Genomic DNA, 15,013 nt, shown 5'->3' on the forward strand with positions numbered 1-15,013 from the left:
TTGTGTACAGGATTAAGAGAGAGTGGAGGGGGACCGAGCCAGCTACAAATCCCGTGGATGAGCACAAAACCATGTGCAGAAGGGACATCAGAAAGAAGAAAGTAAAAGATAGGTCACATTTATAAACTGCCTGAATTTTGAATGCATGCCCCAATCCAAACCCAGATCCACAGGCAAAGGACAGAATCCTTACTGACTCAATGTATTTGAGTACAACCCCTGGCTGATCACTAAGTTATGCTAATGAAGGGATTGCCCCCCACTTCCCCAGGAAACTGGGATTCAAAATGAAAACAAGACTTGTTTTTCTAATCTGAGTACAGACATCAGTGGCCACACACCATCACACATCATGGAGGAGAGCATGTCCACAGAATTAGTGCACACAAGTCACTAAACAAATAAATACACAAATATCAGTAAAAACAAGCCTGGGAAGATTCAGATACACAGTTGCTAGAATATATTACCTAAAATGTGCAGCTTTCAGCAAAAAATTGTAAGACATACATAGAAGTAGGAAATGTGACTATACTTGGGAAAAGAGCAATCCATGGAAACTGACTCTTAGGGGACACAGATGTAGGAGTTAGCGGACTTCAGAGGAGCAATCAATATGTTCAAGGAACTAAAAAAAAGAAAGCCACATACAAAGAATTAAGGGAAAGTATGAAAACAGTTATCTGATAAATAGAGGATATCAATAGAAATACGGTGTTTCCCCGAAAATAAGACCTAGCCAGACATTCAGCTCTAATGAGTCTTTTGGAGCAAAAATTAATATAACTAAACTAAGACCAGGTATAAAATAATATAATATAATATAATATAATGTAATGTAATGCAATGCAATGCAATGCAATGCAATGCAATGCAATATAATATAATATAATATAATATAATATAATATAATATAATATAATATAATATATAATATATCATAATATAATATATATTACTGGGTCTTATTTTACCGTAAGACCAGGTTTTATATTAAGTTTTGTTCCAAAAGACGCATTAGAGCTGATGGTCCTGCTGGGTCTTATTTTCGGGGAAACGGTATAAATTACTAAGAAGACTCAATGTACACAGTATAGTCTACATTTATTTGATCCTCCTCAATGTCTTTACCAGTGTTTCGTATTGTTTCCACACAGATTCTATATGGTAATGGTTTTGTTGTTGTTGTTTTGTAATAGTGAAAATCCTCTTCAGATTTCTTTCAGTTAGAAAATAACAAGTACTAATGCAGGCCTTTCATAAAAATGAAGTGGTGTAATTCAAATTTTGGAAACAAGGGGATAGTCTTCACTTTACATCATTTCAGTTTACCAAAGATTTTATAGGAACACTCTACTTTTGGAGAACAGGGGAATGCTGTACTTTATTTTTTGGAATTACTATAAATGCCATTTTTTAAAAGTCTCAAATTCCATGTGTTAATTGTCAGTGTAGGGGTCACAGTTGACTTCTGTACATTGATCTTGTATCCTCTGACCTTGCTAAACTTTGTGAGTTTCAGAAGTTGTTGATAGATTCTTTGGGATTTTCCATATTCAACTAATATTATCTGAGCATTTCACTTTCATTTTTAATGTATAGTTTGGCTGAATGTAGAATTCTTGGTTTACCTGTCTTTCAGCTCTTGAATGTTATCCCGTTACCTTTTGAACTTAATAGTTTCTGGTGAGAAGTCATCGGTTGGTCATATTGTTTTCCTTTCTGTACATGATGAGTTGTTTTTCTCTTGCTGTTTTCAAGATGTTTCTGTTGTCTTTGGCTTTGAATAATTTGACTACAGTGTTTCTAGGTATGAACTTCCTTCTGCCTATCCTATTTCAAGTTTGCTGAGCTTCTTAGGAGTCTAAATTAATGTTTTTCTTCAAATTTAGGATGTTTTTAGCTATTAGTTTTTCTTTCACTTTCTCTTTATCCTCTTCTGGGAGTCCTTTATGGTTTCCCATAGGTGTCTGAGGCTCTGTTGCTTTTTTCATTTTTTTTCTTTTGTTTAATTTTTGTTTTTCTTCCAGTTTGCTGATTTTTTCTCTCCTACCATCTCAAATCTGATGTTGACTCCCCTAGTAAATTTTTCATTTCAGTTATATATTTATTTTGTCTCCAAATTTTTCCTTTGACTCTTTTTAATAATTTATATCTGTATTGATAATTGTAATATACTACATTAATAGAAAAAATATCAAAAATAAGCCTTTCAACAGACATACACACAAAAAATCCAATACAAGTTCAGGAAAAAAAAAAAAAAACCTCTAAACAAACTATTATAAATAGAATATAAGGGATTTTCCTCAACCTGATAAAGAGCATCTATGAGGAATCTACAGCTAATATATCTAATGTGAAAGATTAAATATTTTCCCCTAAGACTGGAAACAAGGATGTTCACTCTCATCATTCTATTCAACTTTATACTGGAGGTCCTCACCAGTGTAATAACGCAATATAAATGAATTAGAGGAATACATATTAGAAAGAAAAACCATCTTTATCAGTAAGCAATATGACCCTGTATTTAGGAAACACAAAGGAATACACATTAAAACAAAAAACAGGAAAAAAAGCAAACAAAAAACCCCATGAAAACGAATATATTAGTTCAGCAAAGTCAAAAGAGCCAAGATAAAATAGAAACATCAATTAAATTTCTATACATCAGCAATGAAACACCACATATGAAATTAAGAAAACAATTTCATTCATACAACTCAAAAAGTGTAAAGAATACTTATGATTAAATTTAATAAAAGAAGTATAATTCCAATACTCTGAAAACTACAAGATGTCGCTGAGAGAAATGAAAGAAGATATAAATAAATGGAGAATAATTCTATGTTCATGTTCAATATTGCTAAGATGGCAATTCTTAAATTAATCTACAGACTCAAAGTAATCTCTATCAAAACATCAGCAGGCTTTTTTGCAGTAATTGACAATCTGTTCCTAAAATTTGTATTGAAATGCAAAGGACTGAACATAGCTAAAACAATTTTTGAATAAAAAATAAAGTTGGAGGAGTTATACTTCCAATTTGAAAACTTACTATAAATACACAGTAATCCAAATAGTGTGGTGCTGGCAAAAAAGAAAAAAGAAAAAAAAAAGCTATATACAAATTATAGGAAAATGATTGGAAGCCCAGAAGTAAATCCTTACATTTATAGTTAATTGATCTGTACCAAAGGTGCCAGGGCAATTCAATGAGTGAAAAAAATAGTCTTCAACAAGTAGTGTTGAGAGAATTGGATATCCACACATAAAAAGATGAATTTAGATCCTTACCTCATACTATACACAAAAATTAACCCAAAATGAATAATATACCAATATGTAAGAGCTGAAACTATTAAACTTGTAAAAGAATACATAGGAAAGATATCCTCATGAACTTTGTTTAGGCAAAGAGTTCCTAGATAGAATACCCAGAGCGAGATCCATGAAAGAAAAATAAATTGATAAATTGGACATCATCAAATTGAAGCTTTTATGCTTTAACAAATGCTCTTAAGGAAATTAAAAAATAAGCCACAGACTGGGAGAAAAAAGTTGCAAATAATATACTTGACAAACACCTTGTATCCATAATATACAAGAAACCCTTACGACTCAATAATAAAAAGAGAAGCAACCCAATAAAAAATGGAAAATAAAAGAGTTAAACAGACATTTTATCAAAAAAATATATAGAAATTACCGATGAGCTTTTCCCACCTTTATAAGCTTGAATGTAACACCCCTTAAAGCCCTCTTCCTCTTCAAATACTAATAGTATATTTATTTTCCGTATCATACATTTAGCACTTATTGTCCATCATGTGTTGCTACATGTCCTTATATATGCATACCTGGACTACTCGAATGGTCTGTAAATTTGGAAACATTACTAAACAGAATGTTGTAAGTCTTTGAGGAAGCAGAGTCTCCTATAGTACATTGCACAGACTAGCTATTAAATTATGATGATTAGGGAATCAGAAGACTGCAAGAGACCTAAAATACAGCTTCCTTAATGAAAGATTGAATGTAAAAATCTCTTAAACTCATGCTTATCTTTTACCCTTCATATCTACAAAGAGGAAGTTTTCAGAGCTTACTTTACCAGCTCTTAGTGTTAAGGACTCTCACTTTGGAATAGCATTACACACAGTTGGTCTAGTACTTTTAAGTTTTATTCCAGTTAATGTGTATATCCCTTTTGTAAAATAGCAGTTTAATTTGATCATTCAAACAAGGTTAACAATAAACTTCAAATTCTATTGTTCCATGCTGAAGCAGATGAGACTACCTTCATTAAATGCACAGAGCCTTGAGAAATACTAGACAAGAACTAGATATTCTGTAAGTCCAATATCTCGAAGATAACATGACATCTTAGGAATTCTACTATTAGTATGCTTAGGCGTGTAGTCTATCAAATTAATAATTGTTTATCAGTGTGATCATTTTCAAATCCATTGTTATTTTTTTAATCAAACAGCAAAAGACACTGCCTCCCTGAACCAAGTACAAATACAAAGTAAATAACTAATCATTAATTATGTATGACATTATATACCAATTATTTGTGAAGAAGCGTTGGAGTGTTATGAATACAATCTCATTAGTTTTCTCAAATTTTCCACAAGCTGGAGAGGTAGTCATTTTTATCTCTATATTTAAATATTTAACACATTGCTATATTAATAAAAACCATAGACTCCTTTCCATTTTACAAACACATTTGCATTTATCATTCTACTTGCCCTTTTGTGAAACAGATATTGTTATCATCCTCTTTTTTCAAATGAGAAAACATAGGTTTAATCACTTCCCAAGATCTTTATAATCATTAACAAATGCTAATCTTGATCTCTGAGGAAGAGCCCGTGATATGAAGGATCACCTTAATAGAGAAAAGAATTGGAGTACCTAGTTTAGGATTAGGAAATGGGACAGTAGGGGCAGAAAGGGAACCTCCAGGGACCAAGACCAAGGGTTATTATCAACTGCAATGCAGTGAAGTTCCAAAATTTGTTTTGCTATGGCGGCCTTTAATCCGGGGTCTTCCCATTAAAAGTTGAACCTATATGTTTAATCCTTAACATACCATTCTAGAGCAGGACAAAAAGAGTATGAGTAAAATAGCAATGTTGTCTCTAATAGTCATTGACTATAGGGCCATAGAGCAACGTTTATAGCTTTCAAGCTTTCTAAAACTCTTTTCCTCTAGGTAGCTAACACTATCTTCATATTTACCAGTAAGAGGTCAAAAGGCTGCTGTCATACACACGGTGCCTCCTGGTGGCAGATATGAACAGATGATACAGAATGCACGTGGAACATGCAGCTAGGATTGCACCAGTCACTTAGTAACTTGCATATCTGTCAATATGAGTCAGCTCCTTCTTCACTTTTACAGTAAGCTCCCTAGCACTGCTGTTGTACTATAACACAGTGCTATATTAAATATTCATATTGGAATATTCGTAGTTTAGGCCACCGACAATTATTATGGCTTAAAAAACAGCAAGAAAGAATAAAAAAATCTGACAACATGATATATTTTGGCAACAAAACAGCCTCTAGTTGTGCAAGATCCACAAGAACCATTGTCCAAAGAAGACAAGGAAGGCAGTAGAGAAACTAACTAAACAACTCTAAGTAACTGTGAAGTCAGACTAATCACAATTTCCTAATCTGTAAAATTCCTATTTTACTATTGCTATCTACTGAATTCATTTAAAACATTTGGTACATGTACGCTCAGAAAAAAAAATTGGAATGATTAAAAGGCCAAGGTCTGGGTTTGAGCTTCAGCTGTACCTCTTACTGTCATATTATGATTTTTATGAATCTCAAATTTCTCATGTGAAAAGTGGAGCTAGTCATGTTACATGCCTGAGTTATCTGATTTTTTTGAGAAGCAACTGAGATAATGTTGGCCAAAGAACTGTATATATAATAATAAAATATTTTAAACTGTAGGATTGTAAGAATTTGATAAGTTTTAGGTATCTGATGGGATTTCTCACACTCAACCAAAACACTAGGCTTACTTACTCCTTTTTCCACCACCATCTTCACACCACTCTCAGTGCCATCCCTGTTACCATCATTTTAGAGAAGGGTGTCCTATTTCCCTTAAATTAACTCTTTCACTGAGTTAATCGATTTCAAGTTTCTTTTTCAAAATGTGTCAAAAATCCACAAAACATAAAAAGTTGATATTTTGCCTATTTTATGCATTTAATAACATTTTGAGCTGCTTTGTACATAAATGACATTTCAAACCTTTGTTATGTGGTAATAAATTTACCATGATACTGAGTTTTAGCAAAAAATACTCAAAACATACTAAGTTGCATCAATTAGATTTAAGTATAGATAAATTAGACTCTAATGGCATTGATGACAAAAATTTATTACAAGATCTTACACAATATGGCATACAAAACATCTTTGTAGTTGATAGTACAAGCCACAGGAAAACATATCAAACGTCTCAGCAAAAGAGTTAAGGACAGAAGTCCACCTCCACAAGGTCAAAATGGAGGAACTGGGAATCAGTGACAGCGTGTATATTAAAGGATTTACTTTGAATTAATTATATCCCCCACACTGTACTGCATTCTTAACATTCAACCAGATGACAACTATGCCTCAATCTATATTCTTGTGCACTTTTGGCGTTTACCACATGTATCAAATGTGGAAGCACAATAGATTTGTAAATAGGAGAATATATTTTATGGGATTTTGTAGAGTACTGTCTGACTACATAGTAACATTACTATCTCTGAGAACTTTATCCAAATGTTCATAACATGATTTGGAGTCACAGTTAGTAGTCAAGGGTGGGGGAACACTCATTTGTCCTTTCACTCCAAATTACTTGTAAAGTGCCTGTTGTGTTATGTATTTAGTTACTCATTGATGACTCAAAGCATGGTTCCTGCCCTTACAGATTTAATGGTCTAGTGGGAGAAAGATAATAAGAAATGAAGCAGGTGAGTTAGTGTATGCATTGGTCAGAATGGGTTAGTTTATTCTATGATAATGAGCAATCCCAAATTCTTTACCACTTCCTAGCAGCAAAGCTTCCCCCTCACCCCCCCAGGCAATTTGCTCAGTACAAGTCTGCACACCTTTGTCACTCAGGAGCTCAAGCTGACAGAAGCTTTATCTTAACATGTGCTCCCTACACTCTCCACGGCAGTGGGAAATGAGTGTGGCAAATCCCACAGTGGTCTTACAGTTTCTGCTCCTAAGTTGCTCATATCCCTCTTACTTGTGTTTCTTGTGCAAAGCAAGTCACATGGCCATACTTAAATTCAGAAAGAGTTCAGGCCCACAATGAGTTCAGACGGAAGAAACTCAGAAGTAATAATGATGACCACAGTATAAAATTTCAAATGAACAGGATCTGGAGAAAGAGACTACAGGAGTAGTATAGAGATAGAAACTTGTTGCAATGGGATGTCTGAAAATTCTCTTGAGACATAAATAAATGAGAAGACTTAACCCAATTGTGAGCAGAAGAAAGAATTCCTGTTGGAATAAACATGGGTAAAAATTCTGAGGCTGGCAAGAGCTAGACAACTATAAGGAACAGAAAAGGAGTCAGTGTGATTGAAGCATGGTGGGTGAGGAAGGGACTAGAAAGAAGGGCTGGGATGAGATCCTTTAGGGCTTCATATGCCACAGTTAGGAGTGTGAAGCAAAGGAGGGCTTTAAGCTAGTAGGGAATGACATTATCTGATTTATGGGCGCCGTATGGAAGGTAACGTGCAGGTCAAGAGTGGGAGCTATAAGGGCACAGCATTATTAAAAGGAAGAAAACCCACTAGCAGCACAGAAAGAAAAGAAAATGTCCAGATATATTTTGGTGGTAGAAACAATAGGACATTCAGAGAGAGTGGCTATCAGAGTTAAGGAAAGGCATGACTCAAGAATGATTCCTAGGTTACTGATCTGAGCTATTATGTGGGAGGTGGTATTTAACAAAGCTGATTAAGGTAGGAAAAGGATGGGTTTTGTTTGATTATTGTTTTGTTTGTTCATTTTATCTTTTTGGTTCTCAGACTGGTTGGTTAACAAGAGTCACTGCATGAAAGTTTAACATATTGATTTAAAAGTTAATTTTAGGAAAGCTGTGAGACATTCAGCTGCAGATCAAGCAGGAAGTTAAATATTCAAGACTAGAGTCCATAGGAGACATCCTGGCCAGTTGTATATATTTGGAAGTAGTCAGGATATATGGGGTAATTAAAGCCAAGGAAATAGAGATATCTCACATAGAGAATTAATTTAAGAAAGAGAAGAGGACTCAGGAAAGAATCGCAAAGAGCTCCAGTATCTAGAGGTCAGTAGAGGAAGAGCTGGCAGAAGAATCCGAGGCGTGGCCAGGGACAAAATAATAACAATGTCTTGTCTTTGGATCCAAGGGTAGAGAGTGCTTTATTATGGAAGGAGTGATATCAACTGTGTCAAATGCTCCTGGAAAGTCAAATCAGATTAGGAGAGAAACAATAGCTTTGAGTTTATTCATTCATTTATCCATTTCGTGCAGAACAATTCTATCTGATGATTTCACTTTTTCATCTGACCAGTATTTATTCGGTGCCTACTGTGGAACAAAAACTGTTCTGGTGACTCAGAATATGGTGGCAGATAAGACAGCCATGGTTTTTGCCTCCTTGAAGCATATATTCTGTTGGGGTGTACAGATAATAAACAAGTAGGTGAATAAACAAGATAATTTCTAAGAGTGCAAGTGCTGTGAAGAAAGGCAAATGTTCCAGAGTAATATTAGGCCAGCTGATTTAGGTCCAAGAAAAAACAAGGGACATCAAAATGCCTTGTAGCATTTCATTATAAACAAAATCTGTTTCTTTCTGATTTGGATTATAGCAAATATGATTTGGTTTAAAACTTCAAAAACAATGTGAACAGAGACAATAATGTGAGTTATGGTCATTGACTGGAAGGAAAGGTAACACTTGTAATGATCATAGCACCGGGGTGTGAGCTCTGTGAGGAAAAGGATGTAGGCGTTGGAGGGCAGCACAAAGCTCCTAGCAAAGGTGTCTGGATACTGCTAACTCCATAGGCTGTTTCCACCATATCCCAAGAACTGGGAGTTTTTTCAGATTGATGTTAACATATTTTATATCAAACATTTTGTAAGAGCAGCAAATATATTTTCTGTGTCATCTATAGTTTTGCTCCATATAATTAAGATGTGTGACAACTATCTATATGTATGTGTTCCAAGAAGGCAGTCTGCCAGGCAATGCAAAAAAGAAAATGTCATTTGTTTTATACTCTGACCATCCATCCCCTTCCTTGTAAATTAGCTGTTTCTGTCCCTGCTCCAGAGAATGCTATTCAGTTCAGAGGGGGAGGGAGATGTGACAGTTGAAGTAGCCTATGCTTTCTCCTTTGGTGGAGCAAGCTTGCAAAACTTTCCCAATGACTACCAGTCATGAGCATGTTTTCCAGAAACCTCAAGCTATGTAAGAGCATTTCTTGCAGGATGAAGCTAGTTTTACTGGAGCCGTCTATACCATAGCAAGGTGTAGGAGAGACAGCAGAGCTATTTTAGGAAGACTACACTAGACAACTACTTGAAAGCTGCTGGGGTTTGAATTCAGATCTGTACCAATTAAAATTATTTCCCCTATTTTCTTCAGAATTGGACAATTATGAACTTCTTTGCAATCTAGCCTCAAGCTATGTGGGGTCTTTAATTTCCTTCATTTACTAAACATAGCTAACTAGTGATAATCTGTACTGCCTTATCACCTCTGATGATTTACACCTTCCTGAGTAGATAATTGAAGTTTAAGCCATTTTAGTGATCTATTATTGCCTATAAGGTAGAATACAAACTATATAATTGCTGTGAGATGTTAAGAAACACCCAGTCTTTGTAGGCAAGAACTGAACACTGAAAAGTGCCACGAGCTCTGAAGGAGAATGTGAATGGGGACTTATTAGGATAAACATGTGCCAATAAATGTCAAAGTCATTGATTCCTCTTGTCTCTCTCCTCAAAACTGTCCTCCATACCACTACCTCTTGAGTAACAATGTTGGCTGGGGGCTATTTAAGTAAGGCTAATTTAGGAAGTGATTTCTGTGACCTATCTATGTCGGCAATCTAACACATATAACTTTAAAATAATCTTAAATTATTCTATTGCCTGTCTTCAATGAGGCCAGTTGGCTTCAAAATCATCATAATTTTTTTCAAGTTCCAGAAAAACCCAATTGGTCTTTTTCTTTATTAAGTTATCCCAGAAACGCAAAGGAATGTGAACAACGATTTAAATCTTAGTACTAGATACTGGAAGTTTCCCATTTCACTTAAGACCAAATCTGCATTTCCCTGTGAGGAAAATATGAAAGGAGTGAAGTTTGTCATCAGTGTTCCTTTTTTCCATTTCCCTATACTTGACAGCTCAGAACCATGAACACATGCTGTCATCCTATCCCAACTGTGAGAAAACCACAGCCTAGAATTATTTTATGTCTCACTTGTATAGATCTAAGTCACCAAGTAGTGGGGATCATCAACGCAGCAAAATACCAGTAGAAGAAGGAGAGAAAACCACTACTAAACAACAGAGGTTATTCCTATTTGTTTTATAGCCCACTAGTGACTTATAGTATAAACTTCAAGCAAGGTGAGAAGGGTCCACATTTCCATAGCAGAACACTTATGAGCATAGTAAGAGTCCGAACAAATAATCTACCATCTCTGAGTTGGGAATAAGACCAACAAGCCAGATACCTCTTAACAAATCTTCATCTATGTTATCTCAAAATTACCTATTTGAATTGATCAATACTCTACAGAGTAGTAATGATAAAATTTTAAACAATTTGATCAATATTTACAGTTCTCTAACATCATGGATAAGTTCATATGATAAACAAAGAGTTAATAGTATTTCACTGCTCACTGCTCTAAAATACCTCCTTTATACTACCTGAATGTCTCTTTCCCTCTTCTCAGGTGTGAAATTCTACCAAATCAAGATTCATTTGGGTTAACAAGCCCATTCTGAAAGGTAAATAACTCTAAGAGAATTAGTTTAACAATTAAGTCCTTTATGGAGAGTGTACTGGCTGCCTTAAATTACTTCCCTCCTAAACTTTAGTTGAGATATCCCAAGAGTAATGAGTATTTTAATAGCAGAGAGTTAGAAAACAGAAGAGCAATTTTGGAATATGAGGATAAGGTCTTTAGATAAAGACATGCTTAGGTTAGATGTAAAAATGGAGAGTTAGAACAGCCAGAGGCATGAGGAAGTAAAGAGAGGAGTGAAGAAAGAGAAGCATGAAGGCCCTATAAACAAAGGATAAATACTTCAGAAATCGGTCCTGGACTAGGCATGCTCCCTACTTTCAGTGTAATATTGCCTTTTGACTATTCGGATATGAGAAGATAACAGTATGGCAGTTTACACCAAAAAATAAAAGTCAAAAGCAGCCTTAATGTCCTCATGCTCCCCAGAAACAGACACACCATCTCAAAAGTCATTAATTATTGGTACGTGATTAAAAAAAAACTCCATATGTCTTTATAGTCTACAATTTGATAACACCTATAAGGAATAAAAACATTTTCTGATATATTTTCAATAGCTTTACTGATTTACTTTTTTTTTGTAAGTCAAAAGACATATGAGTTTATGGAGGTGGGTTGTCAGATGTGGGGCAGTGTCTTAATTCACTGTCTCATGCTTACATTGCTCAGACCATTATTCTAGTCAGCCAAGGCCAGAAATGAATATATTTTCACTCAAAAACAAACCACCTTTTCTTGAATATTCCAGAGGTCTGACAGGCCTCCAGAGAAGTTGTACATTGAGTATAGGGAGGCTTAAAAAAAGCAGTTTTTACCAGACTCAAGAGTCAAATGAAGACATTTTAACTCTATTACTTACTCTGCAGCTCAAATACATTTTGTCAAGAGATTATTTGTAGTTGTGAACACCAAATAGATAATCTGTAAACCGCCTGTGGCGAAAGTCGCTTTAAGAATCACAAACCTAGCTGGAGGGAGCAGTGTGGTGATTCTCAACAGCTCGGTGACTCAGTGGGCTGAGAGGACTCCAGGGATTTCTGTTTTCATACAGCTCTGCCTCACAGCCTTGACACGTAACCATGGGCAGCATTTACCCTGTTTCAGCTGCACTTTCCTCCATAGTTTGTGAGTTAATTCAGCAGCCCTGGGGAGGAAAAACTAATTTAAATGATTTATAAACAAAAGGTTTTCTAGAGTACGGTTAATAATAAATAAGAAGGCTTTAAGCCCCTTGCGAGCACAAGTAAATCAGTTCTCAAGTACTTATCCTATTCTATCACCAGCAATCATCTGACAGCCTTTACAAAATGCTCACATCTGCTGTCAGACCAAGGCTTCCAGCACTGCATAGCTGTAATATCTGAGGATTTTAAAATTAGCACCTGAGTCCATATCTCAAGTCCACCAAATCAGTAAGTTCTGGAATTACATTCTTTTTTTTTTTTTTTTAAGGGCCGCCTGACAGTGGTCACTTTGTGGTTTCATGAACAATAGACCCTAAGCCAATGGGAGCCAGACCCACAGATGATCACACCAAGTGAGATCTAAAAGCAGTTCCAAAGCTGATGTTCCAGGCCGGAGGCATGAATTCCCCTTAGTGTACTGGGTAAACCCTGGAAAACACATCTGAAAGCCAATATAGCCTTCATCATGTATGCCCAATACAGCAGACTCACCTTTCAAGCCACTCACTCTGTCTCAGCCCTAATCTACGTCAGTCCTTCCATCTACCTTCACACGTCCCAGACTTGGGTGCTGGGACAATTGCTACTTCTAATATCCCCATCTTTTCAATGTCCATCACTCCGAAAGAGAAACAAGCTGAGAAAAAACAGCAGCATTCTGTGGCTGTTATGGCCTACCTAGTTTACGCCACCCAGATCCAGAACCTTGATTTCAGTCCTCCCCCCTCAATGCCCATCTGTATCAGTAACAGAGGTGTGGTTGTTGCTATTGTTTACCTTATTGTTGTTTGTAACTAGGACTTTATGAAAATGATGAAAGAATTTGTTAAAAATGCCTTACCTACACCATGGAGTGAGCACTATGTGCCATTCATTGGATAGCTAACTTGAGCAAACTTACATGCAATTGTTATAGCGGGAGATCTGGAATATACATTCAGTTCTCTCCACTAAAAGGTTACTGAAAACCCTTTGCCAGGGTGTTAAAAAGTAGTTTTAGTTCTAATCCGGCATAGTTTTGTCTCCTTGCAACACGCAAGCCCTGCTAAACCTCTGTTTTGGGTCCCATGCTGTGGTTATTCACACCAGCTGAGGCTGAAAAAAATGCTTTCTTTTATCACAATACTTATTCATAATCTATGAAACCTGCTCAGAGTTAAATTTAAGTACTAGCTTTAATAATTGTATTTCTAGGGAGCCTTTGCTTCCGTCAACATTCTCTGAAGAATATATTCCACTGACTGCTCCTCATATGGTTTCCTTGATGCTGTAATTTGTCTCCCATATCTGAGTGCCCCAAGCGGTTGGTGTTGGGTGTGAGTTCTTCACATTGTTGTAATGGGAACCACCATCAATTGTAATCCCGTTAACAGAGGAAAAAATAGCTTCCAGAATGGGGTTACAAACATTACAAAAAAACAAAAAACAAAGGAAAAAGAAGAAAAAAAACTTGCTTCTGCAACTCTGAAGTCAACTCACAGTATAAATAGGGATGACTTGAGACAACAAAAACATAAAAGGGGAGAGAGTAAAGGTCTGAACCTGCGAAGGGGAATGGAGGATTAGAAGCGTGCTGAAGAAAAAGGACTACTGTAAATATGAAACTTTCTTTTACATTAACGTAATGGTAACCATTCACACACACAAAAAAATAAATAAAATAAAAAAGACAATCCAGAACTGAAATATATAACATACACAAAAAAGAAACACAGAGAAAAATCACACTGAAATAACAAACCAAAAATGTACTCATCCGCTTTGTGGAAATATGGGCAATGTGATTTCATCTCTATGCCACAATTAACATCCATTCTAATAATTTTCCTTCTGGCCAGCTCCAACAATAAAAGAAATTCTTCAGCTTCTCCCTGAAAGGAGCTTGTCCATGCAGCTAGCACCCCAACTTTTGTGGCTGCCATCCAAGGGACAAGCCCTGAAATCAACTAGCTCTGATAGCCAATAGGGCTCAGCATTCACACATCTCACAGATCCACATTAAACAAAAACGCAGTTTTCAAACGCAGTGCACAAACAAACACTTCATGCAACTTCTCTTCCCTTGGCTCAGCACAGAGGGCTATCCACTCTAGGTAACCTCACCTGTGAATTTTTTGTGAACATCAGACTTGGGTGTATTAGATTGTTGCTCACTTCTAAGATGTTCAGCTGTTGATTTTCCAGTTCCTGCCCAAATTTGTTCCTTCCTTGAGGGAGATCAGTGCATGGAAATTAAGAACTTTTAGAAATAGTCCAGATCTCGCAATTAAAAGCAGCTTTTACCCAAATTTCGTACATGCTTAGCTACTCAAGATTTCCTTAAGTATATCTTTCTGTCTGACCCAGGATGTTATACCATTTCCTCGTCTTTAACCCTTGAGGTTATTGTTTGCTCTTCAGTAGAACAAGACTCCCCCCCCCCCAACAACTATCTCTATGGTTTTAGGTCAAAACCACTGACATCACAGCTACCTCCCCTCAAAAGCCAGTGTTGCCTCAGTTCTAAGCAATTCCTGCATCCCTGAGGCTTGCCCCTGGAGACTTGATTCATCCTTCTTGCTTCAGATCAAAACTGCAAAAGTTGTAATTTCCTTACATTCCTGAAGCTTAGTTCTAGCCCTGGGAAATTCCTACATCTTTCCTTTCTCTAGAATTAAACTCATTAAAAATATCTTAGTTTTCCTATCTTTCCTTCAACATTTGCTGGAACTAGAAAGGAAAGTAGCCTGGACAGTGCC

This window comes from Rhinolophus hipposideros (genome assembly GCF_964194185.1).
Source record: "Rhinolophus hipposideros genome assembly, chromosome: 11".
Taxonomy (NCBI): domain Eukaryota; kingdom Metazoa; phylum Chordata; class Mammalia; order Chiroptera; family Rhinolophidae; genus Rhinolophus; species Rhinolophus hipposideros.